Consider the following 20,001-nt stretch of genomic DNA (forward strand, 5'->3'; position numbering starts at 1 on the left):
GAATTAGGTACCTCATTCTTCACTTCATACTCCATCGCGGAATTAGATACGCAATAATTTTTCTGCCATCGATGTCCTCAGAATTCTTGTTCCACTATTACTTTCCAGCAATTAATTACCATACTCCTAGCTATTTCATTTCGTTTCACGGAACGCTACCCCACATTTGCACAATTTTCTTCGATCATTCTCTGGAATGAAAGAACGCGTGGCGAATATAGGTCACTTTTTAAATACCCAATAAAATTACGCGAGTCTCGACGAGGTCCTTCTATCACGAAGTACAAAAAGACGACGAGGCATTAGCAGGTTCGATTTTCTCATTACCCCTTTTTTCAACCCACGTTCCGACTCCATCCTTAATTGAATTGAAACATCCTTCGCATGTTCGATAAAGTAAAGTTAAGAGTCGCGGAGAGCCCATGGAGCAGAGGGTGAACTTCGTGCGAAAGGAAGATAAACGGAACCTTAAACGGCGGATTTACCGTGGAAAATCCGCGAAAAGGCGTCAAGTCACGCGACATTAATCGCCTTTTGCTTTCGTATTCAGCATTTCCCTCGCAAGCTGGCGCCATGTCGGGCGCAAAATTGGAAAAATCGAGATTTTTCACGCGAATGGGCAAATCGTAGGAAGGAGGCGCCTGAAAAGGTGCCATTTCGTTCCCATTTTCGATATCCTTTCAGCCGCGACGGAACGACGGATTTTTTCTCCTCTTCGCCTTGATTTTCTCGTTGATTTTTCTTCCGTTGTTAGAGAAAATCGATCCACGAGATCGGCTTCGATATAAACGGATTTTTTTACGATTTTCAATTAAGCAGCTGCTCGGAGCCGGCTCTTTAGCTGATTCGGGTGGGATTCACGGTTTCCCGGGATTACGCGCGTGATGCGTTCTCATTGGAAACCTTCCACGACCAAAATGAATTAAAGAGATACGATTTCCATAAAATTGACCGTGTTAATACCGTATGCAAAGTGCTCGAAGCTGAAGCGAGCCGCGCTTGCAGTTCTATTGACGAAAGCTCGTTAATGGTTTTCGCGCAGGATAAATATCCTGTTGTGCCTCAGCTTTCAGCTGGGATTGAGAGAACGGAGATTTAAACGCGACAAACGTTCTCGTTTTAATAGACTGTATGATATTTTAATACAGCGAGTGCTCGGTAATCCGGGACTATTATCTCTCGTTGAAAATTAATCCGTCTTAAAGATAAGGAAATGTTGCAGATCGTTAGTTTTGTGTCTCGAGTAAATCGGTAAGAGTCACTGGTATTTCCTTAATCTTCCTCCTGTTGCATTGTTCTTCCCGTGTATCGTCGATGAATAATTCATTCGTGAACAGAGATATTCCTCGATGAACAAAGGATCAGAAATTTTTGTACAAATTACAAAACACGATATCAGAACGATATACATCGTTTGACCTGAGAAATTTAAGTCTTCGTTAAGAGGAATACAGAGAAAATAATTCTTAGTTTGTATTTTCAGATATAATAGGTAGAGATATAAGACGGAACTTGTTTATTGGATTTTTTAATATTAAATCTACCGGTCTGTGTCGTGTATTTAAATACGGAGAGGAAACCGAATGAATGTTTAATATATTCAGAAAATTTTCAGCACCCTCGGAACTAAAGAAACCGAAATTTTCTTTAATTCGGTGCGAGACTCCTGGTAGGGAGATCGGGTCGAACACGAGTATCACGGGCGAGAGCCGTGGGTCGTAGAGAGAACTGAACGTAAACAATATGGATCAGGCTCGTAGTTAATTTCCAACGATGTTTTCCTGTCTCAGTTGCGTGTTATTCTTCGCAGTGTTCGGACGAAATGGCTTGTGTGTCAAAGTGTCTCAACGTGACCGACGTTGCTGTTGCCCGTGGCACGGTGTTAACGCTTAACAAACGGGTCAAATCTGCTCTGTCTTTCTCAACTTCCGAGCATTTTTTAGGAGAATTCACTTTCTAACTCTGATGATAATAATCTCCGCAAAATTTTTTTCCTGGGAGCAATAATTTCACTCTCGTCGCTAGAAATGTCACTTTCTTCATCAAAGTCCTCTAATTCATCAGCACTTCCTATATCCGATAAGTTATCCGCACAAATTTCGTTATTTTCCACAGAAAACTGTTTCTGTTCCGTCTTTACAATTACAAAATTACTTTCAAAAATACTAGCTAAAAAACAAAACTGCGCGGTAGAGTGAACAGAAGGATAGTACTATAACTAATGATACCAAGAAGAAATAACGCAATGTGCATAAAATGAAAAATTAACGCAGCGTACTAAAAATTGAAGCAAAAATGTAAATCTAAGTGACCCGTGCTAGAAAATCACAATGGAGAAACGTAAATTTACGTGGTCCATCTGTTAAGTGTTAAAGTATTTAAATGATATTCGAAACTTGCATCGATTATGTTCAGAAAACTGTTAGAAGCCTCGATTTTCGAATGTTACATTTCGCCATTTTTATATCAATACCCCCCTTAAAGTTGCATGTAATTATTGGTTACAATTTGCTTCTGTCACGAGCATCGAGTCGTTTCCAATCCGGCAAAGGCAATCTGAAACGACGAACAGGAAGAGGCAAACAGAATCACGATATCGCTGCTCGTCGAAAGTTTTCTCATTCGTGCTTCTTGCTACTCCGCGAAATTGAAGGAACGAAAGGGAAGTTGCGCCGCATGATAACGAGGAGGAACGTGGCTGTTTAAGGGATGCCATTGCGGGATTACAACTACTCGCCCTCCACGGTCGAATATTACCGCGTTAGGCTTCCATCTGTTTGTTCGAAAACAAACGGTCGGGTTCACTGGAGAGAGTTTAAGGATGAAAGGACTCGTTTGAATAGGTCAGAACGTGGACAGATTTTTACGGACAGAATTTGTCGAAAATACAATTCTTTTCCAGATGGCTGACAGCCGTGGAAGTAACAAGGTTATCATACAAAGAAGAAGGTCGTGTAGTTATATGATGGGTCAATTGTGACGACTTTCGTTGCTTTCTAGTGCGGATCTAATATTTTAAATCATATTTTAAATGTTATAGAGCAATTATTAAATTTAGAAAAATAGGAGGTAGGGAGAAAACTTATTTTATTCATTCGACATGCGTAATTATTTGGTGAAGCAAATGGTACAAATGTTTCGAATTATTTCTATTTCAGCACGAATGTGTAGGAAAATTAACGCTATCGGAAAAATGGAAATACGGAGGGCGCAATTATATAAAGTCAGTCTCGATAATTAAAATTTATATGGCCACGTATCGATGTCTATGATTAATCACCTTAATCAAATAACGAGAATATTTGAATCGATTTTTGTTTTAATATACGTTCATAAAAATGTGGATTTTTAGAAATTGCATAAATGTCGATAACCCCTGTTATTGCCAATGAAATAGCTTTCGTTTCGAGTATCATGAAACCAAGAAATAATTAGATTACAAGCCTGTTTCAAGCTAATAACGATCAAGTTGCTTTATTTCTCTTGCTCTTCCTGGAATAGCAATTTTATTGTCGCACAATTTCTCAGCGAGAATTCCATTTGGTGCAATTTGCGAAATGCTGAGGTTCCTCGAAGAGCGTAATATCGGTAAAGGGAATATTAAACGATATACCGGTTCACAGCTGCTCCAGTGTGAGTGACACATCGAATTGGAACAATAAACGACAAAATAATGATTCATGTTACAAAAGTTATTTAAACACTGAGCATCGTGCTATTTCATTTTAATCAAGCTACCATTGTACAACCTGCAAAATTCACGAATCTCGAATCATGAATTTTTATCGCGTTATTAAATCACACTGTAATACAATATTGACAAAAATTCGAATACGCCATATTGCACTTTATTTCTTATAATATTAATATCAACAAATGGAATTCTTTGTTACAGAGAATTAAACATTAATTGAAACGGACGTTTAAATGTTAAAAATGTTAAAAAATAGCAAAAATTATGAGATTTGCAGTAGGACAAATTTAGTGCAACTGTGATGACCATAAGTTCGACGAGAATAAGAAGAAAGAGGGACGAAAATTTTATAAATTTTTACAAAACGATGAGATTGTATGAACCAATTAAAGGGGCTGGTTTATTAGTTAGGCAAGCTTGGATTGGAATACAAATGCCATCAGGGTGGAACAAATATTCCTCGAAAACACCGACCCATAAGCTCGAGTGGCCCCACCCTATCGATCTTAGTTCACGTTTCTTCGCCTTCGATTCCACCCTTTCAACGCGACGTGCAAAGTGTTTCGTGCAACAAGTACTAGAACGATAAATGACACTCGACTGTAGTTTTCAACATTCGAATAAGACCTCCTTACTCGCGGGGTACGAATCTCCGTGCATTATCCAATCTCTTCTGCTCTGTGAACAGAGTAAACGATCGTTGAGCAATTTTTCTCCACCAGTTTTATTTACAATTTCGAGAGAAGTGGAAAGATTCTAAGGAATCGTCCTTTCGATGATAAGTTTAGCGAAAAATTTCTCCATGAACATATTTATCCACTATCAATCAAAATGTTGATTTACGAATTATATACTACTCCAAGAATTTGAACTGATTTTCACAAATTCATTTAAAAACCGTCACTATGATATCAATACGATACGAAATGAAAATTCGATTAGGAATAACGTAACATAAAAATTATGAGAAATCTATTACCGATAATGTAAAGTTTCATTCAGAAGATCGAACGCTAGTTCGAAAATTTTAATTGACCTTCGTAAAATCGTCAAAAAATCGTGACTACCATAACATCCCGAGAAATCAGCATCCTAGACGAGTACACAGGTTGGTCAGCCTTCTACAGAGGCTATAGACTCGGCGAGAACGAGCCAAATCCTGTTACGAACCGGAGCTCCACTTTATTAGCTGGCTGGGGACGTCGATCGAACGGAAAATGGCAGAATGCAGCGAGGTTATTGCGCATCTGGTCGTATGGTGCCCCTTAAAATTCCGACATGGAAACCGGTCGACCGGTAGGAAGCCAGAGCTATTGAAATATGCATGGCAACGTAAAGTGTTGCCAGCTTGGAATTCCTTCGGCTACCAAACGTCGCCACGTATTCCTCGACTTTGCAAGATCGATGGAATTTCGAGGTATCACGCGAATGACCACGGAAACGCAGCCTGACACCAGTAGCCAATACCGTTTCCTCCGAGTCTCGCGCTGTTTCTCTGTATCTAATTATATCCTAATTTGACAAATTTTGACCTAATTTGTGTCAAGTGGAAGAATTTGGAATCACTTCGAATCTGTGAAATGGAAGAAAATACGATTCGAAGTTTCGATATCCTCGAAAGAGTGGAGAGCAAAAATATAAGACGTATGATCTTTTCTTCCTACAATCTTCTAGCCTCTCTGACCCGATGCTTTCACAGGGGTCCAATGAAACCTCATTTTGGTACGTTTAACAATCCAATTAAATTAAATAAACTAGAATTTTTGCACGACTGGTATTCGTCACGTGCTAGGCACTTAGCGAAAGAAGAGAAAATGGAATAGAAAGGCCATTAGGGAAGGTCTGCTACCTAAAAAAGTTGCTTCGACCGAGGCTCATCCCTCGTGGCTCACACAATGGTCAAGATCGACCTAACCTCGAACGAATAGTCATTCGAGTCGAGTGATTCTGCTCAGGACGAAGAACATAGACGGGTGTCATGGGTGATAGCATGTTTATTGATTTGCGTTTGAGGACGAGGGTGGAAGCAATAGGGAAGCTTCAAAGGGAAAGCTGGGGTAGGTGAAAGGTGAGTCTATGAAAATGAAAGGGTAATTTGAATTTGGCTTTGGAAAAGGAGCAGTGTTAAATGCGTATATCCTAAGAAGATTGGAAAAATGATTGGTTTCGAAGTTACCGGGTGTTTCGTATCTTTACGGCACAGGATTTCCGATAATAAGATAAACCCATGTTGCACAGAAATTATATTTTTACTAATGAAGGAATCACGTAATGTAAGAACATAAAGCCGGGAAGAGAAGATCGTCGCGATAAAGCTTCCGCTTGCAACAATCGATAACCTGTACTGGCATGTTGAATGTTGCCAACACGAGCGAATACGTTTATAACATTTGTCGAAGGTATTACCAACTGCTTTACGTAAATAAGACGAAATATAAACTTATGCGCAGGCAGCTATTGCAATATTTCGAGGTGGGACTGAAAATGTCACACCATGCATCACGATGCATCAAAAAGGTGGGACACACTTAGATGAGCCAATGGCAACCTCTTTATATCCGTCTGCGTGGCAAAAATTCATGAACCTTATCGACACTCCTCTGTGTTAGACAGTTTACAATCGTTAATTGAAATGAAAAGAGAACAAATGTTAATAATCGATTGCACCTATTTATCTCATAATGAATTTATAAGAATTTATAAACATGTTCGTTTAAGCTGTGATAAGTTCAGAATTGTCTTCATCCTTTCTATGTAGAAAATATCTTGCACGCAAGTAAACCCAGAATTATTCTCGTAGCATTTAATTTACTCGTCTCGAAACGATACCAAATTCCTAACTTGGTAATCAAAATATCAAACCTGATCCTTCGCTGCTAGCAACTCGTGCATCGCTTTCATCAGCGTTCGCCAGATACTTTGACCAATTTACGTATAATCACGCGTTAAGTAGCTATCCGTGAATTCCAATTTAAACTCCCGTCGAAAGCGTATTAAGTAAAAGCACCGTGTTAATAACGTATTAACATCCTCGAATTCAATTTAACTCCAGAAGGGACCCTCTGTATTTCTATAATCCGCTGCAGCGAAACAGGGGACAGAGAAAAACGCTATTACCAGCCGAGCAATCGGGGAGAGCTAATTATCTCTCGATACATTTGGCAAATAGACAATGGAAAGCACCGGTTGTCCTATCTCGCTTTGTCGCCGTTTAAATCTGTATTCGACACCCCTTCGATCCTCGAAACGACAGCGCGTGATTAATCGCGATCGAACGAACAAGTCGCCGGGAAAAATGGCGGAAGAAGGCGAGAAAAGCGGACCCTCGCGTGTATGAACGATGGGATTCTTGTACGAAGTTAACGGACTGAAAGAGAGGGAAAAAGGTGGAGACGAGGGTCGAGCGAGAATTATCGACGATCGGGCTCGTGGCTCGCGTGATCGCGAGCAAGGGTTGAGTTGGCGCGTGGAATCGCGGTTAATGCAAAGAAACGGACGAGACGAGACAATTTGCATCGATCCAAGGGGGAGAAACGCGTCACGGCAAATACGAAATTCCTAATGCGTCGCCGGTGACCCAGAAATCGGTATCGGGAACGTGCCGACACGCAATTTGACCCTGAATACCTGCGACATGATGCGTGATAGACCGTGTTAATAAGCGTGCTAATAAGAAGGTGAAACGTAATTGGATTTGGCCATTTCTGACGCGACGTTGCTGATTAGGATCTTGGCGATGATCATTGATCGTATCGTATGGTCATTCTTGCGTTATTGGAATGTTGCTCGTTAGCTTTTGGCCAGTTACGAGAGAATGATGTAACGAAGATAATAAATGGAAAAATTCTGCGAAAGAAGTGAGTTTGGTAATAAAATAAATTAAGTCTCGAAGAGTATTTTAAAAAGGAGTGAAAGGTTTTAACCACTTCGAATTTCGTTGAAAAATGGCAATTCTTTTGTTCATCCACGAGTGTACTTGTCATGAAGAAATAAAAATTCACTTTTTCTGTTTAAAGACATTTTAGAAAAATAATAGTTTATTATTTAATTCAGTGGTATCATTAAGACTCTGAATATGATTATATAGATCAAAGATAAATAGTACTCCAAAAAAGTTAACATAAATTTGTATAACAAAGGGAAGAAGAAAGATCATACGTTTGTATAAACCTTCGCGAAGAATTTAGTTTGCCTTCTTAAAAATAATAGAAAATTTGCATATCCTTCTACTATGTATGTAAAACACTTCGTTCAACTACCATTCTTTACCACCAAATTTAATTCAAATTAAGCCCACCTGTCCTACATTATTCTCAACCATAAAAATCATTGGAAATTGATAGATAAAATTGCACATCCACTCGAAACGATCTGGTTACCTCTCAAAATCGAAAAATTTCGTCGTGTACGATCCATGAAACTTCAAAATGCGCATTTCTTTCCATTCTTTATCGATTCCAGCCATTTCGCAATTGCATTCCTGGGCAATAAAATAAGCGATACAAATACACGGTGAGGAAACAGTACTTCGATTCCATCGGCGCACACATACACGTATACATGAACGCTGTTTGAGATTCGTCGCGAAATCGTCGGAATCCGAGAAAGTTGGTCGGATGAAATAGCGTGGAAAAAGGTGAAAGACCAATTCGAGGGAAAACAAGATACGCGTGCACCGACGTGGAAAATGTCGCCTTTTCCGAGTTCTACGATATTAACCTTGGAAGAGCGAAATTCGAAGATCCGCGTTTCGTCCCGACGATAAATACGACAACTATTAGGGAACTTCCGGTGGACCACGGACGCACCAAAATGGCCGCCGCGTAACGATCTGCCCCGATGGACGAGAAAGGTCTCGATTGGCAAACGCGGCACGTTTAATGGAACGAAGTTCTGAGAGAAAAAAATTTCCAGAGGAAATTCACCGTCGAAAAAGCGCGACAACGTAATATACCGTTGTTGCGGAAATTTACGTCGGGTGAACTCGATTAATAATGAAGTTTGGCTGTTACAGAGCCGTCGTTAATGTCGAATTAGCGACGTTTGACTCGACAGTGGCCGTGTAATTGAAGTAATAATCGCAATTACAAAAGTTTCTTTAACTCTTGGAGCTTTTAAACCATGACGGTATATATATATAGTTGAGAAAGTTTCCTTTCTGAACATAATTTTCCTTATTTTCAACCATGTATGAGCACTCGAATATTTTTATGCACCAACTATTTTCCTTCGCGAGAAATTTCTACGTTCCTGGTCCCCAAATTAAACCAGGTCCCGCGTAACCATAAGGAGCTAAATCCATCATGGCGCAGGAATAGTTGAGAGCAGAAAAACGCAGATAAGGATCATGCCCGAGTCCGCGTTTCCCTAAGTATTTCACAGTCACAGCTCCTAATTCAGTTTGCGGATAAAAACCGCTGCCCACACGTGGTTGTGCATTCTAATATTCGCGTGACGGTCCTCGGGTTCCATCCAGCGGAGTAATTACCCGGGAAAATTCGAGCCATTTACGTATCGTCGCGGAAAAAGAAGAAAGGCGAGCGAAGATAAGCGAGGAGAGAAAGAGAGACAGAGGGAGAGGACGGGAAGAGCGAGAGAGATTGCATTGGAGGTGACGAGCGATAAAACGGAAAGGGTCATAGAGTCGTGCAGCGTCGGAATTGCTCGAACGAACACCCTCTTAAGCAGCCATTTAGAGTCCGCATTCCAACCACGTGAAATCTCCACTGCGAGTCTCTTGTTCGTTGAAATTCCGTCGCGTTAAAACGGTCACGTTGTGCCAACAACGGTGAAATATTACCACTTCCGAGTGCTAGCGAGCTTAGAGAACGGAATACTAAACCTATGAGGGCTAAGTAATCGGGCTTAAATTATAGCACGCTAGACGCTGCAAAATGGAAAACTTTCGCTGTTACTCTTGGGAAACACTCGCGACACGTGCAACGTTTGCCAGGGTATACCATTCCTCCGGTGTACAGTCGATGGACTCTCTGTTGCCCTCATAGGCACCCTGCCGGGTAGCAATGGTGTGCCACGTGTTTCGCGTGGAATTCATTCGTAAAGAGCCCTTCAGCAGATGCTTGAACGGTTTTGGGTTAAGGTTATGGTTATTGCTCGCTTTTGTTGGGTAACGAATGCAACTTTATGTCGCAATCTGTTTCTCGTCTTCTCTCCCGTTTTTCTTTGCCCGAAGTGCAGGGTTCTTTGGCGTCTGTCGAGGAAGGAGAAGGGTATAGGTTATTCGCGCTGAACCTTGTCATTTTTAACTCTGTGTTCGTTATTCCATGATCGAGGTAACGTTGAAAGGTCTCTTGACTGTAATTAAATACTTCGCGTTAGTACTTCTGCCATAGAGTATCTTATGTATTTGAAGACGTCGAGCATTATGAGGAGCGAGTTCATTCGAGTTGAAGGATGCTACCTCTTAGAGGTCTGAGATCATCTAACCCCTAATGTCGTACATTTCTCACTTCCTTTGTGACATTTTGGCAACTGAGAGATGTAAAAAGTTTCGTTGATGACGTGACTTAGTTATCCCCCTTCTATAGAAACGCTTTTAAACTCTTTTATTCCAATTTTTATAATCTTCAGTTTAAAATAACTTTGTCAAATTACCATAAATAATACCTGCATACTGTATTTTGTGAGAGAGCAATCGGTCGCTTGGAATCGTTAATTATATTTATTTTACTGTTTCTAAAAATTACTATTTTGCTTTCATCGGTATTCATTGAAATGACGAGATCTTTATTTAATTTTAATCGATTTTAAACGTTTGAAAAATACTGTACTTTCTATTGCTTTTTCTCTGCTATTTCTGAAAGCATATATTTACGCTTGTTTAAAATATCGATTTCTATTAAAAATCGATGTCCAACTTCCATGGTTGTACAACAGATCGTGGGACTCTTTATAGCTGTTACGCCCACGGTATTTCAATCCCATTTCATTTTGTTGAATTTACCTTTGGTCACGGCTTTAAACGGTATAAGTAAACCTCTTCTGAACCATGAAAACTCTTATTTACACCCATAAAATGTTCCTCGAGCGTGTTTCAATAGACATCGATTACGTGATAAATCTCCAGCACGAATTGGAAAGGAAAATAAACTATAAATAAACTTTAAAAATTACGACAAAATGAAGAATAGCACAGTGACACCATACATCCTAGGTATATATATATATGTATATACCCTGGCCACTTTGCCGGAAGTATACAGCAGACAGAGTGGATATACAGTGGTCGTAAAATAACCGTAGCATAAAGAGGGATTCGCGTAAGAGGACAAAGCAAACCAAGAAAAGGAAGTATAATGAAATGAACGAGGGTGACTCTCCTTCTTCCCCTTGTGTCAAACCGATATCGACTTCTGTGTTCAATAGCCAAACTAAAGGTATTAACTTCTGTACCACTCGAGTGGATCCAAGAAGGAAATGGTCAGATCGCTTCTCGTCGTCTGTATCCAGCTATTTTGCATTTTATTTCAGACAGGAATAATTTAGGGCTAGGAAGTTGTGGGTATGCATTATTAATAATTGAAACGAAGTATCGGAAGGTCAATAAATGTTAAATTAATTCAGACTATGGTACTTCGGTACAAATCGTTAGATTCCCGATACTTTTAAATAATTTACCGACCATGATACTAAAATTTAATTACGATTCTGTAAAATTATTCACACCTTTTACTCTGTGTTATTTTAAAATTCTTCGATAAGTAACTATCCTTTAAACCTCGCGTGTTTAATATAATATTTCATTTTCGCCATTTTTACCATTTTTTCCAATTTTCTTTCAATATTTCTCCCAGCTTTTGTCTTCGTTAGAAATAATCGTGCTGCAGTTCTCGAAACCATCCTGCACATAACGAGGCGAACAAAAAGATCGGACGCAGAAACTACAGAATCAACGTGACACCCAATTACCGCGAAATCGGAGAATTTTAATTAAATCGACGCGAAATGAACGCGACAAAACGAGCTTTCGAGCATCTTCTCGAATCATCTCTCGATATCTCGTTTCTGCGAATGCAAATAGTCATTGTCGTTCGATAGAAAAATTGCATGGTGAATCTTACGTGTCTTTTCCGCTCATCTGGTATCGAGGTAAGCGGACCGATTTATCAACGACGACAGGATCCACCGGATCAATCAGTTTTTCGTGCAGGCTCTTTATGAAATTTTTATCAGGAATTTCATCGATTCACGAGGGAGAGCCGTCCGTTCTATTTTATCATCCGCGTGTCGTCCTTCGATCCTGCTCGAGAAATTGAATCGTTACAGGCATCCAGACGTAAAATATCGTTGAATATTCAAACAGCAGGAAAGAAAGCTCCGTTGTTCCTCCATTACGTGTTCGCGAATGTACCGACCGAGGCAGAGATCAAATATGGCACATCGAATAATTTCAATACGAATTTGCAGAAATTCGCGAGAGCCTGCGACAATTTTTCTGGGCTTTAATGAGATTCGAGATGATCGTGTCTTGGAAACAAAATTTACGGACGAGTCGTAAATTAAAAAATTAATTTTTATCTTATCACCGATCGACTGGTTTCTTATCGTATTGACTAGTAAATAGTAGTAGTGATAGTAGCTTTTAATAGAAAATAGTAATTCGAAGACTTTCTGCCATAAAGTCGCCGATATTTCTAAAACGGTAAATAAGAAATAAATGAGAAATCGTATGCAAATTAAGACGTAGAATTATTTTACTTCGATATTCCACGCATCTTTGGGTAATTATAAATTTGATTTCTTATCGTATTAACTAGTAAATAGTAGTAGTGATAGTAGTTTTTAATAGAAAATAGTAATTCGAAGACTTTCTGCCATAAAGTCGCCGATATTTCTAAAACGGTAAATAAGAAATAAATAAGAAATCGTATGCAAATCAAGACGTAGAATTATTTTACTTCGATATTCCACGCATAGTTAGGTAATTATAAATTTGATATGTTAATTAACATCCATCATTAGAATCTGATTAAATTTCGACTGAGAGACGTCTCTCAAGTGCAAAGGGTTAAAAAGAACATTATATTTCACACATTTATTGTCATTGGGTCTAATCTCTGCTCTGCCTAATTTCAATTCAAAATTTTCTCGCTGACTATTTTAAATTTACGAAGGTCTCTCAACGTTATCCTTACGTTCCAAGAATTATTCCGCAAATCGGTTATTGACTTCTTCGTCTAGGACATGGTATGAGATTCATGCCAAAGGAAATCATTTGTGTATATCTATTCACATTTGTGTATATATATTCGAATGTCACGGATAGAGCCATGGTTCGTAGACAATGTTCAACGTAAACATCACGGGTCAGGCTTATGGTTAATTTTGCTCGATGTCCTGTCTCAGTTGCGTGTTATTCTTCGCAGTGTTCGCACCAAATGGCTCGACGTGTGACTCTGCTGCTGATGGGGCGTGCCTCATCGCAACTTGAATGGTAAGACAAGTTAATTTTTCTTAAATATGCAATTATTTCGATATGTTTAATATGGGAGACACTTTGAATACATACTATATGTCATATAGAGAGTTATAGTCATTTTTATATATGAAATATAACGAGGTAAATCTGTTCGAATCGAATATCGGTCTATCTATTGTTCACCCGTCATAGATGAAATTTTATCTTGATTATCTACGCGCTATGATTGAATAATACGATATCCATCGCTATCCCAACCGACACGGTGTTACAAGTCATCCAATCCTTTAACAATCGCGAAGGAGAACAACGGTGATCAATCATTAACGAAGGTTGATCGTTTGAAAGATTGATGAGGTCGAACCACTGCTAAATAGCATCCCTCTGCGAAATCGCAAATTTGCATATTAACCAATCGCGTCTGGGTAATTAAAATTACCCGGGAATTGGATTTTTATACGCAAAGAGGAGCCACCGAAAAAGCGTATTTTATTTTTGGAGAGAATCTTCAACTCGTGGCGTGGAAATAAATTTAATTAGCGAAAAAAAATATGAAATTGCGAATAATTCGACGCGTGTGGCGACCTGGTAACGAGATATATTTTAAATAAATCATGTTGCATCTTTATCGATAACAACCCTAGCGAAAACCGACGCTTTTTATTTCCGTTGAATTTAGTTTGCAAGCTAATTAATTTTTTGAATCGCGACAGAAGGTTCGCGATAAAAACCAAGCACCTCGAATACAAAGGAGAAAAACGTTAAAGTCGCGAGGCAAATTTTCGAGAAATTCGACCCACGTTTTATCTCGCTTTTTCCGCCGATGTTTTTATCCAAAGTCTCGTTCTTCGCTGGAACTTCGAACATCGCTGAAATAAAATTGAAACTTTAACGATTTGCAACTTTTAAGGAAGGAACTTTCGCGATTGATTCCTCCCAAGAGAGTACGAAAAATTGATACCCTCGAGCACGAAAGGGTTGAAGACCCTTTAAAAATCAACGCTTTACGTGTGTCACGGGAAAGATGGATGAAATCAAACAACCGATGATAATAAAGTATCGAGTTTGAACGTTCGTCTAACTAACAAGGAGAGAGCAAGTCCTTCGGATCATAGATTTAGTTGAAACTTTACAAGTTTGTAGATTTAGTCATCCAGTTCAAGAAAATATATCATTATAAGGGCAACGACTCGATAGTTTTCGAGATATTTGTAATTAGAGTTTGATTATTGTCCTAATTAGAGATTTATTTCGAATATTTATCAAGTGCCATTGTGGCCTAATGACGATACCTAAAAATTCACACGCTGGTGGCAATTTTCGGATGTTGCCGTTAGACCATAATGCTATTTGATGACTATCGATAGAAATCTCTAGTTAAGAATAATAAAGCTTAAATCATAAATCAAAATCGAAATCTTTATAATCATATAGATTTTTTTTATGGGTCTTTATAAACTTTCAAAAGACAATTACGGATGATTATTGATTAAAGCTATTCCCACTGAACAAAGCGTTTATAAGCTTGTCTCTTAGGTGTTATATTTTTTCGTTTGATACGATACACTGGGTGTCTCATTCGTTCGATGATATTCATATTGATTTCAATTACAATTTTTCTACGATATTCGTTCTTTCGTTATTTTCTCCTCGATGAGAAACAAAGTATTCTTTCTTATTTTTACTTCGTGGCATACCGATAATTCGGAAAATTACTATAATTGTAGGATATTTCGACAATTTTAAGAATTACGATAATTGTAGGAAATTTCGACAATTTAAAAGACTACGATAATTGTGGAAAATTTCGGGGATAATTAAGAATTTAATTAGGATGATTAAAGAAATTGTCGTTTACAGCATTTCGTCGAAAATTTGTTGCCACGTGTAGTATAGTAATCAGAAATGGGGGCAGAAGCTGGCAGCAAACATCGACAATGGAGGTACGGTGAATTGAAAGGTAAAAAGGATTGGTTACGTAAGATACCAAGGGGTTGGATTAATACTGGTGTTCGATTAAATTTAGTCCCATTAAATCTGTCGAACGTCAATGGAGGAATATTCAAACGAGAATGAAAACGCGTCCGACCTGGTAACCTTTTGGCCGATTTCGTGACGCTACCTCTCCAGTAACGAATGACCGAAAGTTGTCAAATCAGAAAGGCAAATTGCCAGGCAATAGAAAATTCCACTTATCCCTGTGAACGTCGACACACCATCTTTTCGGCAGAAATGCACAACCCGATCGATCTTGCATGTGTGTACAAATGTACGCCTACCCCCTATTTTTTCGCTGTCATCCTGCCTCGATTTCCACGATATACAGTGAGCTTCAAAATTATCGGTACAGATATACAAACACCGTATGATACTGAAATAACAATAAAATTATTGCGAATGATCCATTTCAACTAGAAACATTGAGGAAAAGGAGAAAAGATACGTAAAATTATTTGACACACCCTGTATACCGTTGTAAATATTTTATACGTCATAATGTGCGTGTATAATAATATTTTACACGTCATAATGCATCTGTGTGTACAAATGTATACCTATCCCCTATTTCTTCGCTGTCTATCATCCTGCCTCAATTTCCACTGTGTCTTTCTTCCTCTATATTTTCGTACGATATACAGGGAGTCTCAAAATTATTGCTACAAGTATACAGACACCGTATGATACTGAAATAAGAATAAAATTATCGCGTGTGATCCATTTCAACGAGGAACATTCAGGAAAAGAAGAGAAGAAATGTAAAATTATTCGACACACCCTGTATACCGTTGTAAATATTTTATACGTCATAATACTACAGTATGACATGTACTATACACATGTACCGACACATTCATGTCATCACGTGTTAATCGTTTAATCACGATAGCTTATTATACCCGTGTCATTGCATTAATTAGGTAGCTCGTGCTTATTATTCCTGTAATTATCCCGGTTGTTAATTAACGCGAAGCACGTCAATCGTATTCGACGATTTATTGTTATTTCATTTTTACGTCAACCACCCCTTTTAGGGACGAGGAGGTGTCTCGTCGTTTCCGCGGAAATAATTCAAACTCGTTATGGAAATATTAATTACATTCGATGTCTTTTGCTGCTTGGTCGAGCGGAGTATAAAGGATGAAAATTCTCGCATGGTCGTAGAAAAATGTCGGAGATTCGAATCGCGTCGAAAATTTCATTTCATCGTTTGTTGGGTAACAAGTGGGTAGCAAAACAACTCTCAATCACGGTCCGGGTAACTTCTTGAATACGACCCAATGGGCGAGTAGCATGGTAATTTCGACGAAATTAAATTCAGCCCGGGACCAGCGGAAGAATGTCGAGATTTTTTTTTAGTTATGAAGCCTTTAAAAGGGGTGCGCAATATTTCGCTATTAAAATAACTCGTCCTGTATCGTGCCGTCGCCAGGCCGCGGGATCGTGGATGAAAATTTGTTTCGAATCTCGCTGATCGTGAAATGTTTCCTCTTTTTTCCCCCCTCCGTTGTTTTTTTCGTTTTTTCGCGAAAAAACACGCGAGTGAAATTGACTTCCCTTCAACGTAACGTTGCACAAATATCAACGATTCAATGGGCTTCTATTTTTACGATATCAATATTAAACGTTCCCTTTCATTTCTCATTTCATTTCAAATGGAAACACCATGGTGATTCGTTATTGAAAACAAATAGAGTAAATAAAACGGTGTTCCTTATTTTCATAGCAGCGCATTTCTCTATACGTATATATACGATTTACTCGTAAATTTTCCCATTTTCCGCTCGCCATTGTGTCCCCAATAAAGACAGTCTCTGTTCCATTGTGTCCTCTTCATCGGAGTATCGAATCGTCGTTCTTCCACGCGGAATAAAATAATAATAAAAAAAAATGCACGATAATTCCATAATACAAATCGTTGCCATTAGGTCGCTTCCATTTCGCCATTGTTACCACCTCGCTGTGAAAATTCGCGCGCCTTTTAAATCATTCACCTACACCGCGAAATATGATTTCCAAAAAATGCAAATTTTTATTTTCACTTTTACTGTACCCAAAAGCTAGCCCCACGATTCTCAACAACTAAATCCTTCCTATCTAAATTCTTGTTTCAAGGAGAATATAAAAAATCATGAACAAAATTGAATTTATCTTCGACTCTATACCCATGGTGGAAAATTCGAGGTGGAATCTTTCCGTGGTAGAGCATCGTGGTAAAGGCAAATGCGTTGGCGACAAACGTAAAAGAATAATGGCATCAGGTGATAGTGGACGTAACCGGACGCAGTCGAGTCGCATGCCAATTGAATTTCGAGATCCAACGCGATACAGCTCGCGGATGGGGAGCATCGGATCGATACCCTCTCGTTTAACGGGATTACGAATAAAAACGACGGCTTAATCGCGTTATGGCCGTTTCGGAGTTGCCACGGGACACCGATGAGGCGGATTCGCGAACCAACTTCCGGTGGGGGTCGAGATTCTCCTGGATCGAAGGGGGACGAAAGTATCACGGGACAATTACAGCGATGTAAGGGAAACGACGTTTGACCAATTCTCGAATAGGTTCTCGAATTAACCCGGGTAACTACGTATAATTATGGAAGGTATCGCGAAGGTATAACATGGTAGAGTTGTACCGTGCAGAATGCGCTTTATTCGTGCCCTCTTGCGGATGTATATATGCGGGAGTGTATGTTAGGGAAGGGGTAGGTTTTGGGAAAATATTGGTTGACTTAGGATCGATTATAGATGGACTTTGGTTTATTTCGAATGACTTGGTTCAGGTTTGGGATTTGTACTATAGTGACGTAATAGGAAAAGGTTTGGAGGCACCTTGACCAGAGACATCCGTTGACTCAGGGTTGACTCTCGAGTCATTAGCTCATTTCGGACGTTGACTATGGACGATAAGGTCGGCTTTACAAAAGGATGGTCCTTCGTAGGCCTCTCCTTGTCTCTCTGTCCGATCAGTTGGACGGATCCTCGATCGTGGAAAACGTGTCAGGTGAATCGATTCGTGACTTCGCTCGTTCCTACGTTCGAAGCCCAGGTGTCATAAAAGTGGGGGAAAAGATGGAGAGGAGAGAGAGAAAAGACTCATGATCCGCGAATAAATATCCCGACAGGAGCTTACTCTCGATCCACTGACGTGTCTATCGCGTAACCTGTGAATAAAAGGGGGAGAGCGTGAAAGATTGATGGCCTGAAATTGGAGGATATCCCTTGCAATTATGTTCGTATCTTTGGCAGAACGGACCTGTCTCTGGAATTGATGTATTCGTTTAATATCAACCATTTTGGGGGGAGAAAACGTACATCTGGTGTAAATTTTCGTACCAAAGATCTTTGGATTCTACTAGCTTCTCGGAGAAATAAATGAATTTCTTCGGCACGAGTAGTTAGGGATGATGACCATTCTTGGATTTAAAAAAAATATTTTCTAGATACTCGCCTTGGTTAATTGCAGACTGGGAATGAAGATAATCGATTCTCCGAGAGAAAATTATTTTAAAAAATAGTACATGCATTGCAATTATTTCTTACGTAGAAATTGTAGCGACCATCATTCACACCCTCGTTACTAAGTAGATGGATTCCGACTGTGAAAACATTCTTGCAAGTCCTCGGAAAACCTTCAATCCCTAAACATATAACTTCCCGACCTTCCATTAGTATCCCATTTTAAGGCAGGGCCTGCTAAGGTAGCCTTATCGATGAGTCCACTAGCAGGCCCGGGACGAAACGCATCCCTTCCTTTTCCTTACGTCCCTTCTAGCATCGAGGATACCTGTGACACGCCGATATCACAAAAATCGTAGGGGAGGACCCCCTCCAAAATAATTAGAAATAAATGCGAATTTCGTTACTTAAATTGTAGTGTTCTCACTGACCAATTGCAATGTCTCTCCTAGTTTCCTTCTAAGTCTTCCAATGTAAAATTTGGGCTAGGTTTAGGATGAAATTTAGAACACTGTCATAGAAAAATCCACGCTAATGTCACGGGAAAGGTGGTTAAAGTCAGACAACTCCCGATGACAAAGTATCGAATTTGAAAATTCGCTGAAACTAAGTTGAATCATTCATATCTATTGTACCGTGGTAGCAATAGGTCTTTACAACGAGTAGCGTAATTATAATGTACCCTAGTAACATATACAACTTGCGAGTGAAGGTGGAACAAAATGTAGACTCTGTATAGCTTGATGGAATGCTTAAGACTGTTTTATTCTCTAGCTCGGTCAGCTTTTATACGTGAAATTTTAGAGGATGGTTCCAGAGAGTGGGGAAGGATGTTTATGATTATCGGAGAAGAGTTAGATTTATGATACATCTGGTTCTGAGTGTGGCGTGGGAAATCGAGGTAGGGTGTGTATGAAGAGGATTAGCTTTAAGATAAGACACCTGGAAAATCGAGGTAGGATGTTTATGGAAAAGGTTAGTTCTAAGTTAAGATGTCTGATGGCGTGGGAAACCGAGATGGGGTGTTTACGAAGAAGGTTAATTTCTAGGATAAGACGTCTATTTTTTGGTAACGGTGCAGGCTGTTGATAATTTCGAATAGGGGAAGTAAGGTTTGATAGTAAGACTGTAGGGGAGTTATCACACTAACACTGTGCTTAGGATTAATGCTAAACCTACCATGGTCTAAATCACCATTTTTCAAATTTTCATTAAAAATTCCGTGTTCAACGTTATCATTTTAATCACTCGTCTTCGCGAATTTTCTTCCAATATTTTTATAGTAATTTTCTCAATATTTCCCATTATTCCATTTTTTAAAGCTTCTACTTTTTTTCCATTCACCGGTTATATGACCGTGGTAGGTTTCGCGTTAAAGTACAAGTATACGTATGAAACGCACGATATT

The 20,001-nt window shown here is 39.2% G+C and overlaps 1 protein-coding gene across 6 annotated transcripts in view; it reads left to right on the plus strand.

The window, feature by feature from the left end:
• LOC108555171 (phytanoyl-CoA dioxygenase, peroxisomal) overlaps positions 1-20,001 on the plus strand; it is an 86,477-nt gene that overhangs the window by 22,341 nt on the left and 44,135 nt on the right. Inside the window, exon 1 of one of the 6 annotated variants that reach the window (XM_017910719.1) lies at positions 13,075-13,148. The exons of the other annotated variants lie outside the window; for them this stretch is intronic. The gene's annotated coding sequence lies outside the window, so the exon portion shown is untranslated. Of the gene's footprint in view, positions 1-13,074; positions 13,149-20,001 lie in introns of those variants that run through there. 6 annotated transcript variants of the gene reach the window in all.

The sequence above is a fragment of the Eufriesea mexicana genome, unplaced genomic scaffold (genome assembly GCF_001483705.2).
Source record: "Eufriesea mexicana isolate 0111107269 unplaced genomic scaffold, ASM148370v2 scaffold130, whole genome shotgun sequence".
NCBI classification, from domain to species: Eukaryota; Metazoa; Arthropoda; class Insecta; order Hymenoptera; family Apidae; genus Eufriesea; species Eufriesea mexicana.